The sequence below is a fragment of the Lepidochelys kempii genome, chromosome 12, assembly GCF_965140285.1.
Source record: "Lepidochelys kempii isolate rLepKem1 chromosome 12, rLepKem1.hap1, whole genome shotgun sequence".
NCBI lineage: Eukaryota > Metazoa > Chordata > Testudines > Cheloniidae > Lepidochelys > Lepidochelys kempii.
The window spans coordinates 29,808,153-29,836,150 of record NC_136391.1 but is presented as its reverse complement, the minus strand read 5'-3'; positions in this window follow the sequence as shown (position 1 = coordinate 29,836,150).

Sequence of the window (27,998 nt, the reverse complement as noted above, 5' to 3'; positions counted from 1 at the left end):
ACTATTTCACTAGTTTGTGAGACTCTTCATACACAATCCTAATTACCTATTACGTTACTTCTGCTGCTTTGATGGTAGGTGATCTTTTATAGTTTTGTACTCAGACAGACCCATATTCAGAAAGAAACTTAAACACATGTCTAACTTCAAGCATGTCAGTTGTTCCACTGTCTTGAGCAGACTCCCTGACTTGAGTGGGACTACTCACATATTTAAATATCTTGCTAAATTGGCACCATAATATACTCCTTAAGTGAAACATATTGAAATAGACTGGGCCTCATTTACCACTGCATCACATCAGTGTAACTCTACTTAATTGGGTAAAGCTGGTGTTACGATGTACTGAATCAGACCCAATGTCTTCAGAAATCAATTTTCGTGAAAGGGAAGACCAAACGGAATCTGGCATTTAGTCAACTGAAGGACAATGTGCCCTCATCCTGCTCTATAAGAAGAGAAAAGATTAAACACACAAACAGAAAAAAAATCAATTTCTTTCTCTTATTTCTTCCCTGTCCCAGGACCTCCTACAATGAAGGTCACACCCACCTTCATTCATCCCTTATCTTCTGACATTTTTCAAGCCATACTTTGTGCTGGATGTTCATGCCTGGAGCATTGTGTGCCCTTGGCACATGCTTCAGGACAATACAGAACTCTCTTATCTCTCTGAACTCAGAAACATACATCATAGTCAGAGAGGAGGCTATAAGTTCAGTAAAATGATGGGTCATTGAGGTCATTGTCATTGTTCCTTATTGTTCTTGACTCAGGGGGAAGGGGGAGCTGTCTCTTGTTTTCATTTTGTTTATTATAAGTTTGAGGTTATTTTGATGAATGTTACTGTTTCTAGAAGGTTGACGCTGGTGTAGTATAACATAGACCTCAGAGCGAGCAGCTCTGTGCAAAAGCAGTTTTGACAATGAATATTCATCCTGACCTGCAGACCTCCTGCTACCCTAGCCATGATCCTCACAAAACTAATCACAGCCAAAACACAATCTGCATTAGTATAAGAAAGAGAAACAGAGAGACATCAAAAACTAACCCCTGGTTAAAGGAATATATTAGGTGAAATCCCGGCCCTACTGCAATCAATGGGAGTTTTGTCACAGATGTCTATGGAGCTGAGGGAAATCTTATTAATGTGTTTTGTGCGTGTAGTAGCTTAACCAGCTCTGGTTCAAATGAACTTATGCTAGAAGTAACATTAATTTGGTTTCAGAGTAGCAGCCATGTTAGTCTGTATTTGCAAAAAGAAAAGGAGGACTTCTGGCACCTTAGAGACTAACAAATTTATTTGAGCGTAAGTTTTCATGAGCAACAGCTCACTTCATCGGATGCATGTTAGCAGTTTCCTGCACTTTTGAAAGCAGAGCTCCGCACTTACCCTCTTCGGGAAAATGAAACCAATTGTGCCCTCTATGCAATCCCTCCATATGTTTTTAAAGACCTACTCCTCAGTTTATATATTTTCCTTCACACACTCCTCAGCTGCTGCTTTATGTCCTTTCCCTGGGAGAGGGCCCCACACTTTGGAAAATACTTCTTTAAGCAGTCCATGGTGGAGCTAAAATCTGGGAAGGCATTGCAGTGCTCTTTACAGACCATTGAGGGTACTGATTACGGCATCATGAGTTATTCCTCCATTTGTTTTTGCTCATTTAGTCCTGTATTAATAGTCTAGAAAATGAATATAAGCAGGGAAATTAGGGGATCATGGCTCTGGCTCTGCTTTAATTTTCCTGCTTATGTTCATCATTAAATGTGATATAGTTTTGATGAGCTTTTTGATAATATCACCATTTCCATATGATGCACATGGTAATTTCCTTTGTAAGTAGCCTTACTATGTGCATTGTGTGCTCCAGTACTTATATTTGATCTGAAGATGCAGAGTTTTCATCTGTAAACACACAGTATTTTTTCCTTATGGATGCCAAAGTGGATAAAATATACCCTTGGGAATTAGAAGATAATGAATGACTGGCATTTGGTACAACTCCTTAGTCTAGTGAGATTTTGGCATGCCATTCATTTGGAAATTTGGTCTATTGAATAACACCCACATTTACCAGATGGGCTGTCAAGGCATACTATGTGTTAACATCTTTCCATAATATTGCTTGAATCCTGGTTCTAAATTTATTCACGGGAATCTGATTTGATTTTCCTGAATAAGTTAGTGTACGCATTTATTTCCACTCTACAATGCCTCCTATAACCCTACAGCATGTGAAGCTATTGCTTTACTCCCACCACCCTATCCATGCACAGGGTGTGTGTGTGTGTGTAGGGGCAAGAGGATGCTGCTTTCCATGAAGCAGTGTGTGTGTTCCCCCTTGCTCTATGAAAGGAGTAAGCATGCCTCTGAAGAGGTCTGTTGCTACTTGCCACCCAGGGCAAAGCAGGGTGTAAATGGCGCAATCGTGTATCATAGACAGGTTTGGTCCAGTTTTTCAAAAGTTACCTTCAATTTTGAGAATGTTGGTTTCTGGGTGTTCAGCACCAGAAATCTTGGGGTGGATCTTTCAGAGCTGATGAGCAGGCACTGCTCCATTTAATATCAGTGGGGGTTTGGTGCCCCTGAAATTCAAGCCCTAAGTGTCTCAAAATAGAGGCCACATCACATGAACTAAGTGATGTGCCCTAGGCTACAAAACGTGTCAGTATCAGAGCCAGGATCATAACTCAACAAGTCTGAGCTCTCAGATCTCTGCTCATACTACTTTCCCATGCCACTCCTTGGTAGCTCTTTCAGTGATGCTTAGATACCATGGTGTTCTGTAGGAGATAAGCAGATAATATGGCTATTGGGCTTGGTATTCTATGAATATTAATGATTGAGAAGCAATGAGTGTGTGTTGACACTATGAGCTAGGGGTGGGATTCCCCTGCTTGAGTACACCTGCTCACACTAGCTCTCACTGAACTGGCATGAGTATAAATAGCAGCGTAGCCATGGTGGCCTGGGTAGTGCCAGCAGAGGCAGAGCTGAATAGCGCTGAGGACAAACCCACCTCAAACTGGTGGGTATGTACTCGGCATGGCTCGGCCGGGCCTCCACTGCACCTAGCTATGCTACCACTGCTATGCTGCCTTTTCTACCTGTGCTTGCTCAATGAGAGCTAGCAGGAATATGTGTATACAAGCAGGAGAATCACACCCCTACCTTGTAGTGTAGACGTAGCCTAGATGTGTGTGTATAATATATGGATGTTGGGTCAGCTCTCATCATAGTGGTAATCTCTGCCTGTTGATTTGTCTGGATTTGGGCATAACAGAAGTGGAGGAGTGGTCTGCATAGCTTTCCTGAGCAGGTTTTGTTCCTGGCTACTGACCAGTCTAAATAAATATTTTTTTGTAGGGGCCCGTATCAGCTGCTGGTTAGCCCAAATAACTAGAAGCCAGAAAAATTCAAAGGTCAAATTGTAATTAAACCACTTGTGTGACCTTGGGTAGATAACTCTGTATGCAGCCATCAACCCCAACTCACAATCTCTGAATTGAACTTCTCTCTGCGAACATATTAAATAGAAAAATGTACAGGAGAAGCTATGTACCTCCCCAACCATGACATTCTGGTTGTACTGAATTTCTTACCTGACCCCAGAAAATCAATACAAAATACATGTTTTCCTTTATCTATTACTTTTGTGCCTATTCATTTCAATGGGTTTGTGGTTGCATTATGATTAGCATAGGTATCTGCACAGGTAATTTATCTGATTGTTTTTTAACACAGCTTATTGCCTTATTTGACATTAAAGAAAGATGGATTTTTGTGGCTTGAATAAGACCATTTATTTTATGAGAGATGTGTGTAATCCATAGTAGTCAGTTCACAAGGTTCAAAAGACGAAGCTACTGCTGCCCAGTACACTAATAAAGGTTATACCACGAACCTGAATCAAGCTGAATGTGGACTGTATGCAGAAGGCTAATGAGGTGCGAGACATAGGGGAGAAAAGAAGGAATGAATGATTGATGTGCCATAGGTCAGGGACACTTGAGCTTTTGCAGATGCCTAGGGAAAAACAACTGGGGAGGATGTGCTCCTGCCGACATAAGAAAGCTCTAACACATCTTAGCATATACTACTGCAGGAAACCTTTTATGGTATGTATTTCAAATACTTAACAATTCAACCAGACTAAACTGGTCATGCCAGTTTGCACAGACACCAGTTGATTTACTTGATCAGAAAGGAAGCGGGATGTATTTGTAATGTTTGCAGAGTTTATAATAAAAAGGAATGCCAGGCAGAGGTGTTTCTGCATTACTATTAGCAGGGGCAGATTTTGCAATGCTGGGTCATGCAGAGTGCTTTACTCCAGGTGTCATTCTGTAGACTGTTTTGGCATGAATCATGCAGATAACTGCTACTAGTAGGAGAATGGGATTGAAGATATGCCCTTTGTTTATCAAGCTAGGCATGATGAGCTAACCAAATAAATAGAAAGACACAGTGCACCCCCAAAGAGCTTCTAGACTAAATGTAGACAGAACCACAGACAAGGAAGATGTCAAAAAGGGGTCAAAATAGAACAGGGGAGGGCAGGGTTATGGGAGAGGTACATCACAGGAACCACACACTCCTCAGAAGGCTGGAGGTGTACAGTTTGTTTTAAATATGTTGAATTATGTTTGGTGATAGTTACGATTTCTATTTGTTTATTGGCTGGTGTGATGAGGCATGAGGCAGCTGAGGGGAAGCCCAAAGGGGAAGGAGAATTAGTGCTTGCAGGAGGGAAGTGGTGTGATATGGGTCATGGAGATGGACATTGGAGCAAAGGAAGGCACAGAGGGGGACCATCTGCATGGTTAGGTGTGAAGTGAGGATGCAGGGATATTTAGATGAGAAGGGGAAGGTGTATAGGAAACTGGTGTTAGAGAAGTCAGGTAGCGTGGGCACATGTGTGGGACAGTAGGGAGCAGAACAACAAAGGACACCAGTGAGCTTGTAAAATGGGTCTGAAGGTGCCAACGTGGAGAGGGATTGGAGTGTCCAGTGTTTTTTTTCCTTGCTTCTTACTGGAGCTCAGAGTGCTGTGGTTGATGAATAACAACCAGAGATCAGAGGTCACTCAGAGGTGCCCCTTGAAGCATTCTGGGTATAGTGATGGTAGGCAGACTGGGGAGAAGACACAGCTGGGACCTAAGGTATTTTTTCAATCAGAGCATTTTAGGTTACTTTATCCTTGGTTCAGCCACTGTTAGTTTAGCCAAAGATATCCAAACACAATAGAATTTATCTTAAATCTTTGGTAGTATCCTGCATAGCGCTAAACTTCATTCCCTGTGTTTCAGACTAGGGAAGATCAGCAGGATGGTGCCTTCACGGTTGATTTTTCTAAGCGTTAAATACAAAAAGGAATTGTGCTTTGATCTTCTTTCTAATCTGATGTCATCTGATGAAGCAGTTGTTTCCTTATAAGGAAGAAGGGGCATTTGCCAAGTGTGCCCTGAAATATATGCATGTTCCCTGCTGACCACTGAGACACATGCTAAGAGAAGTAGTTTGCTTAAAATCATGATCTTCTGCTGAATATGTGTCAGTGTAAGGTGCTGACTGAAGTCCTTTGGAATGCTGTACTGTGATCCTGTTGGACCTCACAATTTAAGTACAATTAGACCAGGTAAGTGTCTGGAAGGGAGATTTCTCAGGAACAACTAGAGTTGAACAAATTAAGGTGTTAATATTTCCTTTTCTAATGTTGAGGTTCATCTGACACAGTGAGAGTTTTTGCAGATGAGTGGTATGAACACATTAATTAGCAAATAAAAGTTATTGCAATTTATTTGCTGTAATTAAAGTTATAATAAGTAAAACTAACTAGTCAAAAAGTAATTAGCCATAGGTCACTATGTTGGGCTATGTCATAGACTCATAGAATATCAGGGTTGGAAGGAGGTCATCTAGTCCAACTCCCTGCTCAAAGTAGGACCAATCCCCAATTTTTGCCCCAGATCCCTAAATGGCCCCTTCAGGGATTGAACTCACAACCCTGGGTTTAGCAAGCTAATGCTCAAACCACTGAACTATCCCTCTCCTAAACTTTATTTTTTGATAACGTTCCCTAAGGTGGCTAGAACATCCTAGCTTCCCCATTGTGACCCTATAACTGGGGCCTAGTAAAGGGTGGTTAGTGGAAAACATCAATAGTAGTTATGTGAGGAGTTATTTTCATTGCAAACTCTGAATTAATCTCCCTTTTCCTGACACACAAATGGCAGGTTCCCAGACAGTCTTACAATAATTAGCCTCTTGAAGAAGAGTGAATAGTATCAATGCTCTTTCACTAACAGCTAATACTAGCTGGGCTTTGAATCCTAAGGCTCTGAATCCCTTGCCATTTTGCCTGATGATAAGTTAGTACACATGTTATGTGTTACTTCTAGTGGACCATGACAGTCTTATCCCTAAAGGTGATTCTGGCCCTAACTTGAGCCTGGAGCACATCCACTTTATCAGTGCACAGTTGCTGCTACTTCTCAGGAACACACTCCAGTGAAGGCATAAGGTGGAAAGGGGAGAAAGCATGTTGCTATATCTGATGGCACCCTAATTTTTATGACAGTGGTTAAGGCTTTAGGGTAAGCCACTAACTGTTTTATGCTTGCTTATAAAGCTGCACCGGTGAGAAGAGATTTTTATTCTATTTTAATGTGAAACTGGTGAAAAGTCAAAATTCCTTTTCATGAGGAATGGCCCTATCTCCCTAACCGAGCATCCAAGTGTCCATTGCTCAATTTGCTCACTATTTATTTTAGAACACACACTATCATGGGTCAAAAAGCTGCCAGCATTTACTTCTTGGATAAATCTGGGGTTATTGTGGAGGCTGATAAAACTTTTCATCATTCTTGCCAAATGTTGCTCCCACCCTTAAAAAAAAAAAAGAAGTCAAATTCCATATCAAATATGGGGGATGACAGCTCTGAAAAGTGGCCATTCTTACAGCAGGCATCATTATGGAGCTGTCACAAGTACATGCTACATGCCATTTTCCCTATGGCCACCTCTGGGCATGAGACACTATTAAGAGTAAAACCACAGGTTGAAAATCAGGCTGAGAATAATTCACCGGTGTGTCTTTAGGGGTGGATGACCTACAAAATATACAAGCATTTGCAGGAAAGTCCATGAATCATGGGCACACCATGCATGTAGTGCAGGGAAGGATGTTTATGCATCTGTGATGGACTCTACCTACTTACTTCTATGTTTTTTTCCAGGGTAAGACCAGGTAGACAAATCTCTAGCTAAAAAAATATGCTGGCTCTGTTTGCAAAATGGGCTTCAGGCTGGTGAATCCAACTGTGTTCTTTACTGAATAGAGGGTGGGAATGGAAAGCTATTACAGAACAGTAGAGGCATACTTCCATCTCAGTGGCCTTCCTTCCCACCTTGGTGCTTTCTCTTCCACCACTGCAATACAGCCATCCTTGTCCAACCCCACTCGGTCAGGAATTGGATCTATCAGTGAGGAGAAAATTCTAATCTCCCCTCTTCATGGGAGTGGAATGCCCAGAATGCAGAAGAATCCATCCTGTTCTGCTGAGCAGGGAAGAAGGATGTGGGGCACTTGCAGACAGACATCCTGCAACAAAGCAGGTATGTGGCAGGCCAGGCCAGGAAAGGGAGAGCCCAGGAGCTATGGAGCTAAGGGACTGCATCCATGAGACTGTACTCATGACTGTAGAATGATTCTGCTACTGTTCTGGAGGCTGGTAGGGGTGTAGAGATTCCATTCCCCATCTCTAATTCCCACATACATCACTCTTTGTGGTTTATTAGATGTGCTCTGGATCTAAAGTTTGGTCCTCTCCCTAGTACCTGGGCCAGGTGCGAACTAGTAGCATCAGTCAGGGATAAGGATTCCCCTCCAGAAGAGGATGACTGTGGAGTCCCAATTGTGAGAGCTAGCTCTGCAGCCATTTAGGGAATTCCCAGCTCCTTGCAGGTGAGCGAGGTCAGGAGATCCATGCATATATGGATCTTCCTGCCCATCCTCTCCCCTCCCCCAGTCTGTCCATGTCCTGCCTCAACTTGCCCTGTACCTATTGGGGGTACCACAGAGAGCTGAGCTGCGCACTGCTCAAGGGGTGTAACAAATAAACACCCTATACAGCCCCTTTCCTCTTCTGCCCTTGCATTGCAGAAATGTATGACGGGCTTGACTTATTGATGTGTTGGCCCCCCTCCCCCGTGCTGTCATCTACACCAGTGCAAAGTGGGTGCAATCAATACCACCAAATCAGAAGAGTAGCATTTTGCACCTCCTTTACTCCACTGTAAATGAGCACACCAGGTGGAGAACATTGGGCAGGTCCTGGAGAGGTGTTGGAAGGTTTTGCTGGCCCTTTATGAACCCCAGAGCCAAAACTTAACGGGTAAAATATGGACGTTCCTGGAGTCCCAGATTTATTCCAGCCATAGGAAAGCCTGTATAGCATTTTGACTCTAGCTCCTCCCTGCCCCCCATTGAAATCTAAAAGCTAAAATTCCAATTTTCTTTCCCTTTTTAAATATGATTTGCCTCCCCTAAACCTGTTTTCTAATCTAGATATAAGAAGCTTAGCTGGTTGAAATACACAAACTGCCCATAGACAATTTCCTTTGCAAAATAAGGAAGGTAATGGTATTTTGCAGTATGCACACAGTAGAAAATGATCTTCATATGTTATTCAAGGCAATTGCTTTCTCTTTTGCAAGAAAAAACAGGCAATGATACTGATGTAAATATATATGGGGCCAAATTCAGCATGGTGCTGAGCATCTGCAAATCCTGTTGAAGCCAGTTGAGTGGCAGTCACCCAATATCCCTCAGGATTTGGCTGCCATAGGGATAGCAAGAGTATTAAATATAAAGTATATAAAAACAAGAGTAAAAAAGCAGACCTCAGCCCCTCTGAAGAGGGGTTCTGCTATGCTAATAGGGAGTGAACCAAAGGATGCGCTCCAATACCTGTACATCTGTCTAAAATAGCACTAGAGCCAACATTTTCACTGATTCCTCTGAATAATATTAAATTCTAAATGCCAATGAATAGGTTAGCATGCTCATTGTCTTCCCAAATAGCCATGTATCATTATGTTTCATCCTGCCCAAGTGATCACAGATGTATTTCACTCCAGGTTTTCACAACTGTTTATGTTAGCCACAGCAGATTGCTCTGAATAAAATGTGTCAAATTGCTTTCAAGACCAACCACTTTGTTCAAACACAAAGGCAAATATTTCTGTGTCTATTTACAGCTTGAAAATGTCCCTAAAGAGCACAGCTGGCTGAATTGCAGTTAGCTCTGTGTAGATTTAGTGCAACTGAGGAGAACCCCCCAAAGGCTCAAAAGACTAAGGACTTGATTCTCCAACCTTTACTCATGAGTTATATTCATTTCTGGTCAAATTCTGATCCCATTAAAGTCAATGGGGATTTTTCCCTTCAGTAAGACCAGGATTAGTTGCAAGAATATAGGAATTAATTGCCTGGATAGGAGCTGTTGTTATTTTGAAAGTCTGGCATTCTCTTATCCACGGTCAGATGTCTTATGTGTCTAATTATCTGATTGTGCTCACTTTGTAGTTTAGCATTTCCCAAAGTGTAGGGCATACCCCATGAAAGGCATGAGGACTAGCTGGGTTTAGGGGCACGGAAGATGTATATATTAAGACAGGCTGGCCTTCAGCAGCACATGGCAAGGTTAAGTTAGGGGGAAAAGAGTTTGTTTCATTTTCCTAAAAGGAGTGGGGAGAGTGCTAGGGAGCAGAGTCTGATTTCAAAAATCTGGGAAATGCTGAATTAGCCAGATGGGGAAATAATATGAATTACTCCCCAAAAATTGTAATGTAAGAAAAGGAGGGTAGATTGAAGCCAGGCTGAAAATCAGACCTTCAATTGACCCTTATTAAACCAATCAGACCTTATTAAAATCAGATTTATCAACTCATATTGCTTTTTAAAACAAATATTCAGTCACCTCCTTTTGAAAATGGCAACAATATATGTATCCACTCTTTCTTGTATCTTTGGAACACAGACAATTGGCTTGCAGATAGTAAGAGTATTCCCCTAAGTTTACGTGCGATAGTGTCCTGTCCTTGATTCCAAGCCACCACAGTGAGAACAACTGATCAAGGGAGGACATGCATATTAAATTATAATATGTATACATCCAATCATGATGCCTGTGTATCACTGTATAGAACAGGCAGGAGTCAAAACAAGTCTGCCACCCTCTGACATTCTTCTTGCCTGAAGGGCATCCAATAAAAAACAAAAATAAATGTACACTTAAAGCACAGATTTTGGATCATAAAATTAGCATCAAATAGTATTTCAGGGGTATACTGTGAGTGGTTAAATAGCACTTTAAACTCTATTCTGCCAGGGGAGGGGTGTTGAATTGGGCCTTTTTATTTGTTCGGGGCAGAAATCTAGCACACAGGGTCTCAGTGCAAAATGCTTTTGTTGTATTTATTTTAATTTTTTTCTATATACATTATCCATGTATTTTTTAAAAATTATTATTTTGCATAGTGTGTGAGAACCAAATGGGTGTGTGTGACAAAGAAGGGGAAAGGGAGAGAGCATGGCATCTTCATTTCTCCATTTTTTAAAAAAAGGCAAGAATTAATCCATAATAAGACTCCATCCTTTTGGGTACTTACAGTGTTTTTGTTTTGCTTTGTTAACAATAGGTCTATTCTGCAAGGTGGTATACATGTCCTGAGTGCATTCAGTTCAAACTAAGTGGGAATTGAGGCCATGCAGCATCTTGTAAGAGGCAGTAGGCAGACTGCGGGACCGAGCACAATATGTGGCACTTGCCTTTTCCCCATGTCATCCTGGCATGCATTTTTTATAATATTGACAGTTTGCATCTTAAATATGTATTTACACAACAGCCTGGGACCACTCCAGGATGAACAATTTCACTTTATTGGTCTATAATATGCCTTTTAAAACATTTATAAATAGGTATTTCACCATCAGACTAGAAGAAGCTTCTTCAGAGACAGTCTGTGCATAATACACATTTGTAGAACTCTTATTTAAATACATTATTTACCAAAGGGAGACAGGAAATGGCTCCTTCAGACAAATTCCAGTCTCTCAGGAAGATATTACACATACTGAGAAATATACAAACATATCATATACCTTAAAAGGGCTGCTAAACTATCACTTGATTCAGCCTCAGCCATCTTATTCTTGCAATTAAACCTCACTCAGGTTATAATATTAGTTCCCATCTGTATAAGTGCCACTGTTGAAACATGAGATCATTGTCATCATTATCAGAATGTTTCTTTTGAAAGTGAGTGAACAAAGGTGGGATGCACAGACAAAAAAATAAATCAAATGTTTATGAAATGCTGGAGATTCAAAGTTTGCTGTGATGTCATGTTTCTTAGATAAATGTTTCTGGCCAAAGCAAGAGTCCAATTTATCTTCCTTCCAGAAATTAGTACACATCAATACTTTGAAAGGGTTCACACCCACTCACCTACCCCATAAAGTTCACACTTGTTTTTGGGCGGGTTTCGTGTTTAAACCATACAACACCGTGTATTTTTAAAAAATGTCTTATATCCGCTCAGGATAATTTAACGTGGGTCCATCTTTGTGAACTTCAGTGAAACTTTCATTGGAGCATTCTCTGAGCCTCAGGTCTGAAATAGGACCCTGAAACATGGTAAGATTTATGCTACTTGTGAAGAACATGGGAGATATCTGTATTAATTTAATGAATGTTATATGTTTATCTGTGGACTGGGTGGCTATTGTGTTGTTAGCTAAAGGATATCTAAGAATTAAATAAAAAGAAAAGGAGTACTTGTGGCACCTTAGAGACTAACCAATGTATTTGAGCATAAGCTTTCGTGAGCTACAGCTCACTTCATCGGATGCATAAAGTAGAAAATGCAGTGAGGATGTTTTATACACACAGACCATGAAAAAATGGGTGTTTATCACTTCAAAAGGTTTTCTCTCCCCCCACCCCACTCTCCTGCTGGTAATAGCTTATCTAAAGTGATCACTCTTCTTACAATGTGTATGATAATCAAGGTGGGCCATTTCCAGCACAAATCCAGGGTTTAACAAGAAAGTCTGAGGAACAGTGGGGAGGGGGAAAGGGGTAGGAAAAAAATAAGGGGAAATAGGTTAGCTTGCATAATGACTTAACCACTCCCAGTCTCTATTCAAGCCTAAGTTAATTGTATCCAATTTGGAAATGAATTCCAATTCAGCAGTCTCTCGCTGGAGTCTGGTTTTGAAGTTTTTCTGTTGTAATATCGCAACTTTCATGTCTGTAATCGCGTGACGAGAGAGATTGAAGTGTTCTCTGACTCATTTATGAATGTTATAATTCTTGACATCTGATTTGTGTCCATTTATTCTTTTACGTAGAGACTGTCCAGTTTGACCAATGTACATGGCAGAGGGGCATTGCTTGCACATGATGGCGTATATCACTTTGGAAGATGTGCAGGTGAACGAGCCTCTGATAGTGTGGCTGATGTTATTAGGCCCTGTGATGGTGTCCCCTGAATAGATATGTGGGCACAGTTGGCAACGGGCTTTGTTGCAAGGATAGGTTCCTGGGTTAGTGGTTCTGTTGTGTGGTATGTGGTTGCTGGTGAGTATTTGCTTCAGGTTGCGGGGCTGTCTGTAAGCAAGGACTGGCCTGTCTTCCAAGATTTGTGAGAGTGATGGGTCGTCCTTCAGGATAGGTTGTAGATCCTTGATAATGTGTTGGAGAGGTTTTAGTTGGGGGCTGAAGGTGATGGCTAGTGGCGTTCTGTTATTTTCTTTGTTAGGCCTGTCCTGTAGTAGGTGACTATGAGAGGCTTGTTCACCTGCACATCTACCAATGTGATATATGCCATCATGTGCAAGCAATGCCCCCACCCCGTTCCTCAGATGTTCTTGTTAAACCCTGGATTTGTGCTGGAAATGGCCCACCTTGATTATCATACACATTGTAAGGAGAGTGATCACTTTAGATAAGCTATTACCAGCAGGAGAGTGGGGTGGGGGGAGAGAAAACCTTTTGAAGTGATAAACACCCATTTTTTCATGGTCTGTGTGTATAAAACATCCTCACTGCATTTTCCACTTTATGCATCTGATGAAGTGAGCTGTAGCTCATGAAAGCTTACGCTCAAATAAATTGGTTAGTCTCTAAGGTGCCACAAGTACTCCTTTTCTTTTTGCGAATACAGACTAACACGGCTGCTCCTCTGCAACCTAAGAATTAAATCAGATTCAGGTAGATGTGACACTACCAAAATCAATGGCTATAGAGATCTCTTTGTAGTTTATCTCCATGAATGTGGAACTGGGGTTCTGGCTGGTCTCACAAATGGTGACGGGGAAGGTTTTGAAAGCATTTAAAAAGCAGGCTCTGATGAGTCGGGGAGACAGAGGGTCTGCAGAAAAAACAAGCTACATCATCTTCCTCAGGAGAACAGGAGGGAGATAACAATGCATGAGGGAAATGGTAAGTTTAGGTAAAATGATTTCCATTTAGGCTTTTGTTATTTTAATCCTTTTCTTTCTACCTGTCATGTTCCTATGGATAAATCAATCAGACTTTGTTTTGAAGCAGTTTTATTTGCCACTGAAGTTTCATTGTGTCACCAGCTCCTAGAGAGAAGTTTATAGCAGAGTCTAATCCAAGTTAACCATCAGGTAATGTGGTTTGTTAAAAAGAAAAAAGAAAAAAAAGGGGGGAGGGTGTTGTAGTCTGGTCAATCCAGACTAAGAGAGGGATGAATTGTGGGATTCCACTGTGAGAGAAATTCAGGTCTGGGTCTGTCACTTGGAAAGGGCAAGAGAATGGCAGCATGAGGTCTGCCTTTACCCTTAACCATAACACCAACTATAAACCCAGCAACTCCTGTTTTCCTCTCCACCAGTTTCTCTATTTTTGAATGCCTTACTCATGTTCCAATTTTGAAGACTGAATAAAAATGCAAAAGGCTAAAATAGGGATAGTCCACCATCCCCACCTCTTTACTCTCCCTGCAATTGCACGGAAATGATTGTGTTAAATATTCTCACTTAATCCCATGTGATGATGAATTCTCAGTGCTCCAGAGAAAGATGTGGTATGGAGGGGCGGGGAAAGCCTATGATTCCTGCCACTATGCTCTTGAGAATTTGTTTTCCTGAACCTAGACACGATGATCAGTTTATCCTTGACCATGAATCACCATACTGTTTAGGAAGCTAATAGCTTTTATTCAGTATGACACTATCAATGTCCATGTAATTTTCTATTTTTGGCTTGAATCTTAGTGAGGTGGACTCTGTCGATTGGGAGATGTAATTTATAAGGTAGATTCTTAAAGGGCAGAGAAGGTCAAACATTGATTAACCTCTGAGAAAATATAACCTTTTTTGTGAAGGTACTGATTTTCTAACTAGAGGAACCTCAGAGGATTCTTTATCCCTTCTGATGAACAAGCCCCACAATGTTAACAAGGATTTTAACATTTTTCTACTAGATCTTCCTCACAAGCTGGAATAGACTTATAATGCTCATGCTGAAGGGTGAGAAGAAAAATACTCATTTAAAATGGTGACAAAGTCTCCGAAGACCTAAAGTTTTCAATGTTTCTTCCAGTAGCATCCTTTTCTTGAAGTCATTCTCTGAGAATCCTCAGCTGGTGGGAATCATCATATCCCAACTGACAATGGAGCTACACCAGTTTCCACCATGTGAGCAAGGAGCTCATTGGCTGTAGCCTTTAGCAGAGCTTTCAAGATTCCTAATTCAGAAAAAAACATTGGAATTTCTACCAGCTCCCAAACTATTTTCAGCTAATGTTTCTGTTTGATTCTCAATAAATTTCCATATGCAGCATACAAATTTGTATAGCATATACGTATTCAATATTCCTTTTCCCATTTTCACTGTGTTCATTGACCTTAAACCACTTTCCCATCTTGACATATTTTAAACCTCCCACCTTGCCTTCTTTCTAGATCTTTTTTTAATGAACTATAGCCCAGTGGTTCTCAAACTTGGGCCGCCGCTTGTTCAGGTAAAGCCCCTGGAGGGGCGGGCCAGTTTGTTTACCTGCCACGTCCGCATGTTCGGCCGATCACAGCTCCCACTGGCTGCAGTTCGCCCCTCCAGGCCAATGGGTGCTGCGGTAGGTGGCGCAGGCCGAGGGATGTGCTGGCTGCCCTTCCCGCAGCCCCCATTGGCCTGGAGCGGTGAACCACGGCCAGTGGGATGCGGCAGGCAAACAAACCGGCCCAGCCAACCAGGGGCTTTCCCTGAACAAGCGGCAGCCCTAGTTTGAGAACAACTGCTGTAGCCTACTTAACTTTAACTTTGTACTTAATGGGCTTCTTAACCTGCTTTCAGCTTTTTTTTATTTGCTTAGTCTTTTATTCAATACTTACCTGCTCTATTTATTTTTGATTCCCACCCACCTCACTTCTTTCTACTTTAGCCATTGCATTCTAGCTGTCTATCTTCTAAGTGGCCTTTTCCCCAACACCTGGGTCCTGTACAGATATTTCCTAAAGAAGAAAACATTGTGTCTCACTTTATTTTCTAGGGACAAAGTTGCATCTAATTGTAAATACAGGTTGAGAATCTGTTTTTATCAGTAGTAATTAACTATCTGTAATGTAGTATACCTGTACTATAATTATCTGTTATTACTGAAATTAGGAGTCAAAACAACAATTAATAGTTCAAATACAGCTTCCATGTAAAAATACTGCTGTTAAATATAGTTAGTACATATTCAATTGGAAAGGGGAATCTAAGAATTTTGTTCCATGCCACCCATTCCCCCTTTCCCGTAGGGGCTGGGGGTTTAGGCTGCTCTAAGATACACTGAGGATCATTTTTGCCCCAGACTGGGTCCTGTTCAAAGGATGTGAAAAGAGACCAACAACCACCTTTCTCCAACCCCCTTTCAGATGTGCTGAGGATAGTTCAACAAAGGATTGAGCTCTTGTTTTCTATGCCTTGTAATAATAGATCTGTGTCCTCCATACGCTATTGCCCTTGTAACAAAATGCACTACCTAACTCTCAAGTAAAGATCAAAATGCCAATAAAAGAAGGAGACAACGTGGATGAGGTAATTTCTTCTATTGGATCAACTTCTGCTAGTGAGAGAGGCAAAGTTTTGAGCTTACACAAAGCTCATATTCACGTCTATGTAAGCTCCATGTAAACTTGAAAGCTTGTCTCTCTCACCAACAGAAGTTGGTCCAATAAAAAACATTACCTCACCCACCTTGTCTCTCTAATATCCTGGGACCCACATGGCTACAACAACACTGCATACTAAAAGAAGGGGATATTTGGTTATGCAAATGAATTTGGATGCTTTCTTTTAGTCAGGTTCAGACAGCTGAACTGGGTTTCAATAAGTTCATTAGCAATACTTTTTGCCTAAATCTGATTTCTTTGACATTCAGATTTGGATATTTCTTGGTTTAGTTTCCATAGATATCCAGGGTAGAGCTAACAGTACAAAAACTGTTTCCCATGTTAGTAAAGGGGTCTTTTAATAGTCCTTTATAAAAGAAAGATATTAAATACAGTGTCAGAGTGCAATCAAGAAACTTTTGAATACCCTCCAGTTCCTATATTTTTTTCATCACACTGTCTATCAAAAGGAGAAAATCCTATCAGCATAACTAAATCCTCCTTTAGGGTTTCATTGATCTTAGACTTACAACAAGATTATCAAAAATAGTCCTACATAAAGATAATGTCTAGGGACTTTTTGGCTAATCTCAACACTTAATTTTAGATTACATCTAGTAGTTTTCAGACTCATAGCTATCCTTGTAGTTAACATATATATATATCCATGTTTACTCTTAATTAAGAAGCAATAATTATTTTTGTTTACTATGGCTCCAACATGAATAACACAAAGCATGCCCATAGACATTCTACAATAAGTCTTGAACTCGTTTACAAAGTAAATAAATAAATCTTACCATGTTAGAGACAGTTTGTTTCTCCTGGGCAAGGAATTCTCTTTTCTTGTGTCTTGTATGTCAGGAATCACATAATTTCATGTACCATAGTCAAACATAACCAGTTCTGAGTCTGCTAATTGTCTTACCCTTGCTACTTTTGTCTGGCACTTATACTGTGTAGACGTTTGGATATACAAGCCCCACACATGTCTCTGTGTTCTTCTACCAGCAGCCACATAATAAATTTGTGTAAAAAGGCAACATGTGAAAGAGAATAGTTTAATATGAAGGCAGGAATCCAGAAACACCAATTCCACTACTGAGGAAAGACAGAGATTCTCCAAGAATAAAAGCAATTTAGAAGAAATACAGTGATGGCCCAAAAGACTAATCTAACACCATTAAAGACAATGGAAAGATTTAATTGGCTTCAATGGAGTTTGATCAGTCTCCAAATATAGGTTACCTGAGAAAAGACTGAGATGAAAAATGTGTAAGGATGGCAGAGTTTGGCCCCTAATTATAGAATAATAATTCTATTGATATTCTACAGATAAAGTTATTATAAACTCATCCTTTACCACCCTGCTGTGATTTTGATGTCATGATATCTTCTATTCTAAGAAGAGGAATATATTCTTAACACTATACCTGCATGGCATAGTGAATGTTTAATTTTTGAGGGCACCCAATTTATGTGTATGCATGTAAATTGCATATAAATTATTGTCTAAATCCGGGGTGGGCAAACTATGGCCTGTGGGCTGGAGCCATTTTAAGCCAGCCCCTGAGCTCCCTCTGGGGAGCGGGGTCAGGGACCACATAACACGGCCTGTCCCTGCTCCGGCCGGGGTGCTGGTTCGGGGGCCTCACCAGTGGCTCGGCCCCAATCCGGTGCTCCTGCCAGGGTGCTGGGTCAGGGGCTACACCATGCTGCTCAGCCCCGCTCTGGTGCTCCAGCTGGGGCACTGGGTCAGAGGCTGCACCGCTCCGGGTCCTACGTGCTCCAATGGGAGCTGCAGAGGTGGTGCCTGTGGGTGGGGCAGAATGCAGAGCCGCCTGAGCCATGCCTCCACGTAGGAGCAGGAGAAGGGACATGCCACTGCTTCTGGGAGCTGCTTGAGGTAAGCACCACTTGGAGCCTGTACCTCTGAGCCCCTCCCAGTGCTCCAACCCCCTGTCCCAGCCCTGATCCCCCTCTCCAAACCCCTAAATCCCAGCCTGGAGCACCCTCCTGTACCCCAAACCTCTCATCCCCAGCCCCACCCCAGAGCCTGTACCGCCAGCAGGAACCTGCACCCCTTCCCACACCCCTGCCTCAGCCCCAATCCCTTTCCTGCCCTCCGAACCCCTTGGTCTGAGCCCAGAGCACCCTGCTACACCCCAAACTGCTCATCCCAAACCCCCTCCTGAACCCCAATCCCAATTTTGTGAGCATTTTGTGAGCAATTCACCATAAAATTTTTATTCCTCGATGTGGCCTCGGGCCAAAAAGTTTGCCCACCCCGGTCTAAATCCTTTCTTTTCACCTAAAATAAATATAAAGTGGTGTCAGTGGTCCTTTAGGAAATTTTTTACTAACCCTATCTTGCTCTCTTTAGAAAAAGAAAATAACACACACACCCTTTCCAAGGGACATAAAATGTTCTTGCAGCTGGTTGCTTTCTTTGCTAGAACATTTTCACTTGCATTATTAGTTAATAGCGGGAGGAAAAATGAAAAACAAAATTGCCACTGCATAAATACAGGGGTGGCCCACAAATTCCTGCACTATCCCAGATGATATTGCTGGAAATTGTATGATTTATGTTTCTGCAGGTTGAATAACATAATAGTTAATATTACACAGTTTGCTTGCTGGCACATTAATAATAGAACTCTTTTGGAACCTGACCTTCACCCATTAAAGTCAATGACTTCACTCTCCTTAACTTCATTATATGCAGAATCAAGCCCTGGATTGTCGGAGACATTTGTTTTCTGTAGCTAAAATGCTACTTTTGTCAGCAGCAAAAGAAGCATTCCTTTCCTATACAAATGTGTGGTACAAAACTGCCAAAGTGTCTTGCTGCAAGTGTTCTTAGATAATATGTTCATAGTTTGTTCTAATTTACAGTAGGGCTGGAGAACATTATGCACATCAGTCTTATAAATAACATCACATAAATAACAGCTGCACTCAGTGCTGAAGCAATCGCTCTCCTCCCGTGTAATCATTCATTTATAATGACGATGGGACATTCTTAAGTAGCAGCAACTGAAGTCACATCCCTACATAATTTTGGTTAGATTGCTCAATACTTCATTACAGCACCCATTTTTTCCCACCCCCTACTTTCTCCCTCATTGTTTTGAAATAATTAATTTGGATCTCAGAGTTGTAGGTCCTTATTTTAGAATGCCTATCTGGAGTAATGGAATTTGAATGTGAAAAATACAATATGCAAGATGTGACTTTACATTTATAATAAAGGATGAGGGCAGGAATAGGTTTTGTTGCCTTCATGTTAGACAATTCATAGGTTGAAACAATGCTGAACAAAACAGCTATTTACATTACACGTTATGTACATGTAGAATCACTGGACATTGGCTTGTTGCTGTTAGTTAATAAGCCCCCCAAAAGCTATTTAGCAAAGCACTTAAGAAAATACTTAACTTTATGAACATGCTTCAGTTCCAATGATTTGCATGGGACTCAAGTATATCCTTATAATAAAACATATGCTTAAGTAATGGGATGGACATAAACATGTGCTTAAAAGCATATTTTTTTTAAAGTTCATGCTAGCTCAGGTCCTAATGGAACAATTATCTCCAAGAAAACATTCAGTTCCCTTCTGTATTTAGGTTCACCGTGATATCTGTTTTTGGTCATCTTCAGATTCATCTGAGTCAATGTAATTTATCCCATTACCAGTCAAATCAATAGAAGAACTTCAGAGGTGCAAGATCAGATCAGATGCCATCTCCTTTGCTCTCCATTTCATATCCCTGACCATTGCATCAAGATATTTAGATGTTTCAGTGTCTGAATTGCAATTTTCTTTCATGGAAACAGATGCTTCCCATACATCTTAAAGCTTTTCATCCAAGTAAAGATTAAAATAGTGCACTGCATTTATCTGATCATAAGTCTAATAGATATGACATACTTAGTCATGACATACTCCATACATATTTCCTAATAAAGATTATTATAGCTATTGACATATTAGGGCAGGTTTGCCATAGATGTAAGATATAGAATTTATGGGAGCTTTCTGGGTTCTATTCCTATCTCTGTCATACATTTGTTGTAATAATTTTTGCTATCAAACTTGAGTGCCTGAAGTTAGGCATCAAAATAAGTGTCTTGGGTCTTTCAGAGGTGCTGAGTACCCAACAGTTCCCAGTGGGCCTGATTACCAGAGGTAACTGAGCATCTGCAGTACCCAATGAAGTCAATGGAAGCTGCCCATCCTCAGCACCTTTGCATCTAAATGCACACTCTCGTGTTGGAAAATGTTGGCTTTAACTCTGGTCTCCATTTCCTCATCTGTGAAATTGGGATACAATCCCTACCAAATGTTTGGTCAGAAAATGGAAAACAAAATTCAATGGAATTTTTGCCCTTTGTGTTTTTGTCATTTTTTTTTATTTGTTGTAATTTTCTAACCAGATAAAGTAAAGCATTTTGAGATCCTTTGATGGAAAATACTATGTACATACACGGTGCTGCTGCTGGTAGTTGTGTTACATGTAGCATATTAAGTAAAAGGGGTCAAAAAAGTGTTAAAAGAATAGCATAGTGATTCTCAACGAAAGCCAGTAAAAACAGAAAACAGTTTAGCCTTTCTTATACTCCTAGTTCAGAGAAAATTTGCTGTGGTGTAATGTACCAGTAACAGTACAGAAATCTTTTATATGGGACAACAAAAAAGAGAGACCTACTTGCTTAAAGGTGGACTGATATATGATCCCATTACAATATTGCATCTTTTCAGTGAGGCATCTTAATGTATGCACATTAGTTTGTGAATTTTGGGGTACCAACCCCCGAATACACAGGCAATATAATTTTCATGCGCAAACCCCATTTGGACAAACGGGTTTTGTATGTGACTATTGTATCGCCTGACCATTCAAATGTTGGTCCATTCATAAAAAATGGGGATGATAGGGTCTGAAAATCAGGACCACGGTGGCAGCCATTCTGTTTCCAGCACTGTGGCAGAAATGCTGAAAGAACCAGTTGGGGTGGCTCTTCAGGAAAAAGTGGGGTGACCAGATGTCCCGATTTTATAGGGACAGTCCCGATATTTGGGGCTTTTTCTTATATAGGCTCTTATTACCCCCCCACCCTCTGTCCCAATTTTTCAAACTTGCTGTCTGGTCACCCAAGGACAGTGGTTCCCAAACTTGTTCTGCCGCTTGTGCAGGGAAAGCCCCTGGCAGGCCGGGCTGGGCTGGTTTGTTTGCCTGCCGCGTCTGCAGGTTTGGCCGATCGTGGCTCCCAGTGGCCGCGGTTTGCTGCTCCAGGCCAATGGGATCTGCTGGAAGCGGCATGGGATGTACTGGCCACTGCTTCCAGCAGCTCCCATTGGCCTGGAGCAGCGAACTGCAGCTACTGGGGGCCGAACCTGCGGACGCAGCAGGCAAACAAACCAGCCCGACCTGCCAGGGGCTTTCCCTGCACAAGCGACGGAACAAGTTTTGGAATCACTCCCCTAAGGAAAAGTACCCAAACCCTATCGGGTACTTGTCATATTTGGAAATGTTCAGAGAGTGCAGTAGCATTACACATACTGTGCTTCTAAACAGGGTGTGCCTTTTGAGGCATCCACACTTATTGTGCTCTTCTAATTTATTGCTGACAGTAATTATATCTGATTATTATTTTATTCTATCTTCTTTGTAATATTTCCAGGGTGTCTTTAAATATTCATGCCATTTTAGCAAACAAGTTGTTAGCTTTTTCAAAGGTAAAGACATCAGAGCCTGTCTTTTGGAGAGCAGAGTACCGCTTGAAGACAGAGGCCACCTTTTCATTACTTTGAAGATAATCAAAATATGGAGAGCAGTAAGTCAGGAACAAAAAGATCAGGGGGGCATAACTAAAGCTTATTGAATTTGTGCTGAGGAACCCAAAAAAGGCAGTTCAATTTGTTCCACATAGTTTTATCTTCCAATTCCTAATCACATGTGCTGGCTTATTGTGTACAATAAAAAGGCTAATTTGACTAAATCCATTCATAAATGACAAAATCAATAGTTCTCCTTTTAAAAGTCACTCAGCATATAGAATATGAGAATTTATGGTTAGTTTACTACTGTCATGGATGGGTCTGTCTCTGGTAGTAACTGATAAAGCAGCTTTTGAAGTCAGACTGTCACAATAAAGTACTTAAATCCATCTTAATGTACCCCAGGGAAACGAGTCTGAATTAACCTAGTACCTTAGTTTTATAACAATAATAAGGTGAAAGGGAGTATGCATCAGAAACTGATTATAATAAGTGACACAAAAGGAGGCAGAAACAATGAGGCAAAAATAAAATGGGGACTGGGATTAAGGGATTCTCACCCAGCCATGTGCAAAAACGTTAAAATTAATGTTGTATTGTTTAGCTAACAGCTGTCAAGTCATTGTAATTGTGCAGTGTGCTTGCTTTCCTCTTCCCCCTCACCAAGAGCACATTAGAAATAATATTCTCCTTCTTCTGAAGACTGACAAAGTTAATCCTGCCTTGCATTGCTTTTAGGGCTAAATCATACTGCAGAATGTTTCAAAATTTGTGAGTGAGGATATTAACTTATTGTTTAACTTTGATGTTACAGTGATGTGATTAATGGTGTTAAAAATTACTTAGGGCCAAATTCTACCCGCCTTTTATGCTGGTGGACAATGGAGAACGGTGATGGAGGGTACAAACAGCCTCCCCTCGCATGGCTTATGCAACCCTCAACCCACAGCCCCCTTCCACATTCCGAATCCCTCAGCCCCACCCCCCACCCTGGAGTCCCTTCCTGCACCCCAAACCCCTCATTCCCAGCCCCACCACAGAGCCCACAGCCCCAGCCAGAGCCCTCACCCCCTCCTTCACCCAACTACCTGCCCCAGCCCGGAGCCCCCTCCCACACCCTGAACCCATCTTTTCTGGCCCCACCCCAGAGCCCGCACCACCATTTAGAGCCCTCACCCCCTCCCACGTCTCAAGCTCCTACCCCATTCCAGTGAAAGTGAGTGAGGGTGGGGGAGAGCAAGCTACTAAGGGAGGGGCAGAGGTGAAAGTAAGCCAGTACAGGCCAGTACAGCATACTGGCAAGAGCTGGTGCTTTGTAAGGGACCAGCTTCCCCAGGCCGGTGATTTAAAGGGCCTGGGCTCCTGGCAGTGGCTGGAGCCCCAGGCTCTTTAAATTGTAGCCAGAGCCCCGCTGCCAGAGCCCCTGGTAGTGGAGGCAGCTGGGAGCCCTGGGGCTCTGGCGGCGATTTAAAGGACCTGGGGCTCCGCTGCAGTAATGGCAGCTGGGAGCCTCTGGCCCTTTTAATCACCGCCAGAGCCCCCGGCTGCCACCGCTACCCCAGGGGCTCCGGCAGCGAAGCTCAGCTGCGATTTAAAGGGCCTGTGGCTCCCAGCTACCACAGCGGAGCCCCGGAGCCCTTTAAATCGCAGCCCGAGCCTCGAGGTAGCTGCGGCAGCCGGGAGCCCGTGGGGCTCCGTCGGGAATTTAAAGGGCCAGGGGATCTGCTGCGGTAGCGGTGGCTGGGAGCCCCTGGCCCCTTAAATTGCCCCCAAGTCCTGGGGCTCCCAGTTGCCTTTGGAGCTGGTAGCTCTGACGGTGATTTAAAGGGCCCAGGGCTTCTAGCTGCCGCTACCACAGCCAAAGCCCCGGGCCCTTTAAATCGAGCCCAGGACCTTTAAATCTTGATTCAAAGGGCCCAGGGATTGAAAGGCCCACCTCTTCTGGTTGAGGCTACACACCTTCTGGTTGAGGCCCTACCTCCCGCTCAGAACTCCAGCGTACCAGTAAGTCCTTTAAGTTCCTTTCACCCCTGGGAAGGAGGAATGTAATGAACATGGATCGGGGCCTCGGGGAAGGGGCAGAGCAGGGGGTGGGGCCTCGGGGAAGGGGGTTAGGTTAGGCTAGGTGGGGCTAGGTTTTGTGCCAATAGAAAGTTGGCAACTCTATGTGGGAGAGGAGAGGTAAATGGTCAGACAGTGGGAAAGGGAGAGGCTTTTAGCAGTAGTGCATTGGAAAGACTAAAGGTGATCCGTGTGAGACTATTAGAAGCTGGAAATTAAGAAGTTGCAGTATTCAAGGCAAGATATGATAAAACCCTAGATTAGTTCTTTTAATAGCAAAGTTGGAGGGACATGGAAAGATTCTGGAGATGTTGTAAAGGATGGACTTAATTTTTGGGTTTTTTTGGCGGGGCGGGGGGGGAGAAAATGAGAGAGGGAGTCAAATATTACCCTGAGATGGCCATGCTAAGTATTGAAGACTGTGGACATTTAGACAGGGATGACAAAAGGAGAGAAAGGGGACTTTATAGGGTAGGATCATGGTCAGTTTTCATTGGCTAAGTTGTTCAAAGGTAACTGGTGATTTGGGGGCCTGTTTTTAGACTCCCAATTTGGGACATGTTGAAAGGGCCTGATTTTCAGGGGGAAGGGGGGAGCAGGGTTCAGGACAGTCTGAAAACCTGGCTCCTTAAAGATATCTCAACTTGAACACCCAGAAATTGAGGAATCTGAATCACTAGTCACTCTTCAAAATTGTGGTGAATTTATGCTTTAGCTTAGTAGTAGTTGTAAATAGTTATATTATAGTAGTACCCAAAGGTCCTGCTCAAGATTGGAGCCCATAGAACAGAGTGCTATGCAAGCACGGATATAGTATGATCCCTGACCTGAAACATTGGCATAGTTTTACAGTATTAGTTGCATGTATAACCCCATAGTTCTCTATCTCCCTCTAGTAGCTGTACCACATAGTGGTTTATGAATCAGCTACAATCTTTGGTTTAACAAAACTGAATCTTTTAGCTGGGGCAGTACATGCTTATAATTTTAACTCTGGATGCCCCAGGTTCAATCCCCATTGCACAAGGGCCATCCAGGACATCAAGTTAGAACTGGGTGAACAGAGACTTGAATGGGACTCAGGCACATGTTTAAAGTTAAGCATTTCCTTAAGTGCAGTGGTGAGTTGGAGCCGGTTTGCGCCGGTTTAGAACCAGTTGTTAAAGGGGTGGCAAACTGTGGCTCGCGGGACAGCCCTTTCCGTCCCACCTGAGCTCTCGGCTGGGGAAGCTCCCCTGAGAATTTTTACTCACCCAGTGGCACTCTGGGCTTTCGGCGGTCCTTCAGTGCTGCCGAAGACCCAGAGCGACTGAAGGACGTGCCGCCGAAGTGCCGCTGAAGACCCGGAGCGACTGAAGGACGTGCCGCCGAAGTGCCGCCGAAGACCCGGAGTGACTGAAGGAACCGGTTCTTCAGCTTCTGGCATCTCATCACTGCTTAAGTGATTTCCTGAATAGGGATGCTTTCCTGAAACAGGACCCAGATTACATAAGAATGAGGTAGGAGACCTTTATGTCCTGAAATTGCTTTCTACTATATTTTATAAATGTGAATCTTTATTTGATTCTGAACTGTTTGCATGTTATTGATTTGAATTGTGTCTCTTGTTTTCTAGAATTGATGTAACTGTATATAAAGCAAACAACAAATTAGACATAACAGTTCAGGATTTTAATTATAAAGGGAAACTCATGCCGGTTAGAAAATTCTGCTTGTATTGAACTCAATGTTATATACACATGGTTTTGTAAGAAATGGCAGGAGTATAAAAGCTACCTCAACCAAAAAATAATAATATATATATTCCTCAATGCTTTCACTAGTCAAAATATAAATAATGGAGAAAGTCATTTTATAAGCTTTATGGGAAGGTGTTTTTTTAAAGGTGCCCTGTTTTAATTTATCATTCTAAATGTGCTGACAGCAAGCACATTTTAAAAGCTCATAGAGCAATACATCAGGTTACCTAATATTAATTTACTTTTTATAGTTTATTTAATATAGTATTGATTGAATTTGCGTTTGGATTTATGACCTTTTAAATGCTCAGGGACTAAAACAGTTGTCTAGTAAGCTGGGGTGGCAGTTGTGAGACTGAAATAGTTGGCCAATCAGCTTTTTAAATAAATTAAAGATTGTGTAAACCAAAGCAATGTTGAAAATTAGAGCTTTGAAATGAGATCATCAGTTCTAAATCAATACCAATACACTATAACCTGTGTGCTGTTCACTGTCTACTTGGGAGAATTTCAGTAATCAATCACTGGCATTCTGGGTCACAGAGTCAAAGAAGGAGTCTAATTCAGTAAAGTTATAAGACTATCAAAGATCCCTTAGAAAGCATTATGTCTTTCAGTTTCTTTAAGATCAGATACATAGACAAATAAAGTCAAGTATGGTTATTAATAGGAATAGGAGAACTTGTTACATTAAGTATAAAACTTATAAATGGGGCCAGATTCCTGGCTGATTATATGGCTGTAACTTCACTGAAGCCATCTATGAATTTGACCTTATCTTTGATTTTTCAGTGGGTTCTAAATGTCGAAAAAAAGGCATTTTCTCAATGGCGTCAAAAGAGTGATTTTGATTCAGGGGTTCTAGCTTGAGAAGAAAGTTCAAAATATTTGAAATTTAAATTCTATTTTGACTTAGGAAAATTTAAGTTCTGGGCTCCTCCATGTTATATGCGGATATTTGTTTGTTTGTTTTTAATAATTTGGTTCCCCTTTGATAACTTTGTATTTTTCACCTCTGTATTCTATGGGGGGAGGGATAGCTCAGTGTTTTGAGCATTGGCCTGCTAAACCCAGGGTTGTGAGTTCAATCCTTGAGGGGGCCATTTAGGAATCTGGGGCAAAAATTGCGGATTAGCTCTGCTTTGAGCAGGGGGTTGGACTAGATGACCTCCTGAAGTCCCTTCCCTGATATTCTATGATTCTAACTTTACAGAAAAGGAAGATTATTTTCCAGTAAGACATAGGGTAGGATTTCTGATGACATTTAAGGGATTTTGATGCTAAGCGCTCATTATATTTTATGGCAAATGAATGTCTATTTCCCTTATGAAATCTGAACCTTTAAATATTTCCATAGCCCCAGATTCCATTTGGTTAGAAATACACTGGTTCTCAAATTTAAAATTTCGCTGGAAACAGATTTTTGTTGCAACAAATAAATGTTTCCCTTTCTTGTTTGCAATATGAATGAATGCACCAAGAGTACACATTGCCCCTCCTTGCCAGAAATGTCTTCTCCCCTTGGGCCTGCCCCTCAAACTATTACAGTCAATGGGAGCTTTGCCGTTAACTTCAATCAGAGCAAGATCAAGCCTGTTATTTCTTCCCTGCTACCCAGCTCTTTTTACCTTGCTAGTTTGAGGAGAGCTAGCACATGTCTGTCTACCTATTTTGGGAAGCACACTCACAACTGCAGTGCAGACATACTCTAACCAGTCATGCAGGCCCTGCTACCACACATTAAAAAGTTCCATAGTGCACCCAGTTTGTGTGGATCAGGCTACAGATCAGTGCTGTAGATTTACACCTGAACTTACCACACACTAACTGTCTATATAGACAAACCCATTAATTTCAATGAGTCTGTTGCTGGAGCAAAGTACTCGGCAGTTCCCAGCCAAAGGGAGTTTCGGAGTCAGCATTCAGGGCAGGGGCAGCATGCGGAGACTCCCCTAACTCTCCCCCAGGAGCCAGAGGGATGTGCTGGCCACTTCCGGGAGCAGCGCGGAGCCAAGGTAAGTAGGGAGCCTGCCTTAGCCCTGCAGTACTGCCAGACTGTCAGTGCCTAAATTTTCCCAGTTTGGCCGCAGAAGCCTCCTGGAAATAGAGTAAAAAGAAAAGGAGTACTTGTGATGCCACAGGTAGTCCTTTTCTTTTTGTGAATACAGACTAATACGGCTGTTACTCTGAAACCTGGAAATAGAGTGTGATTCC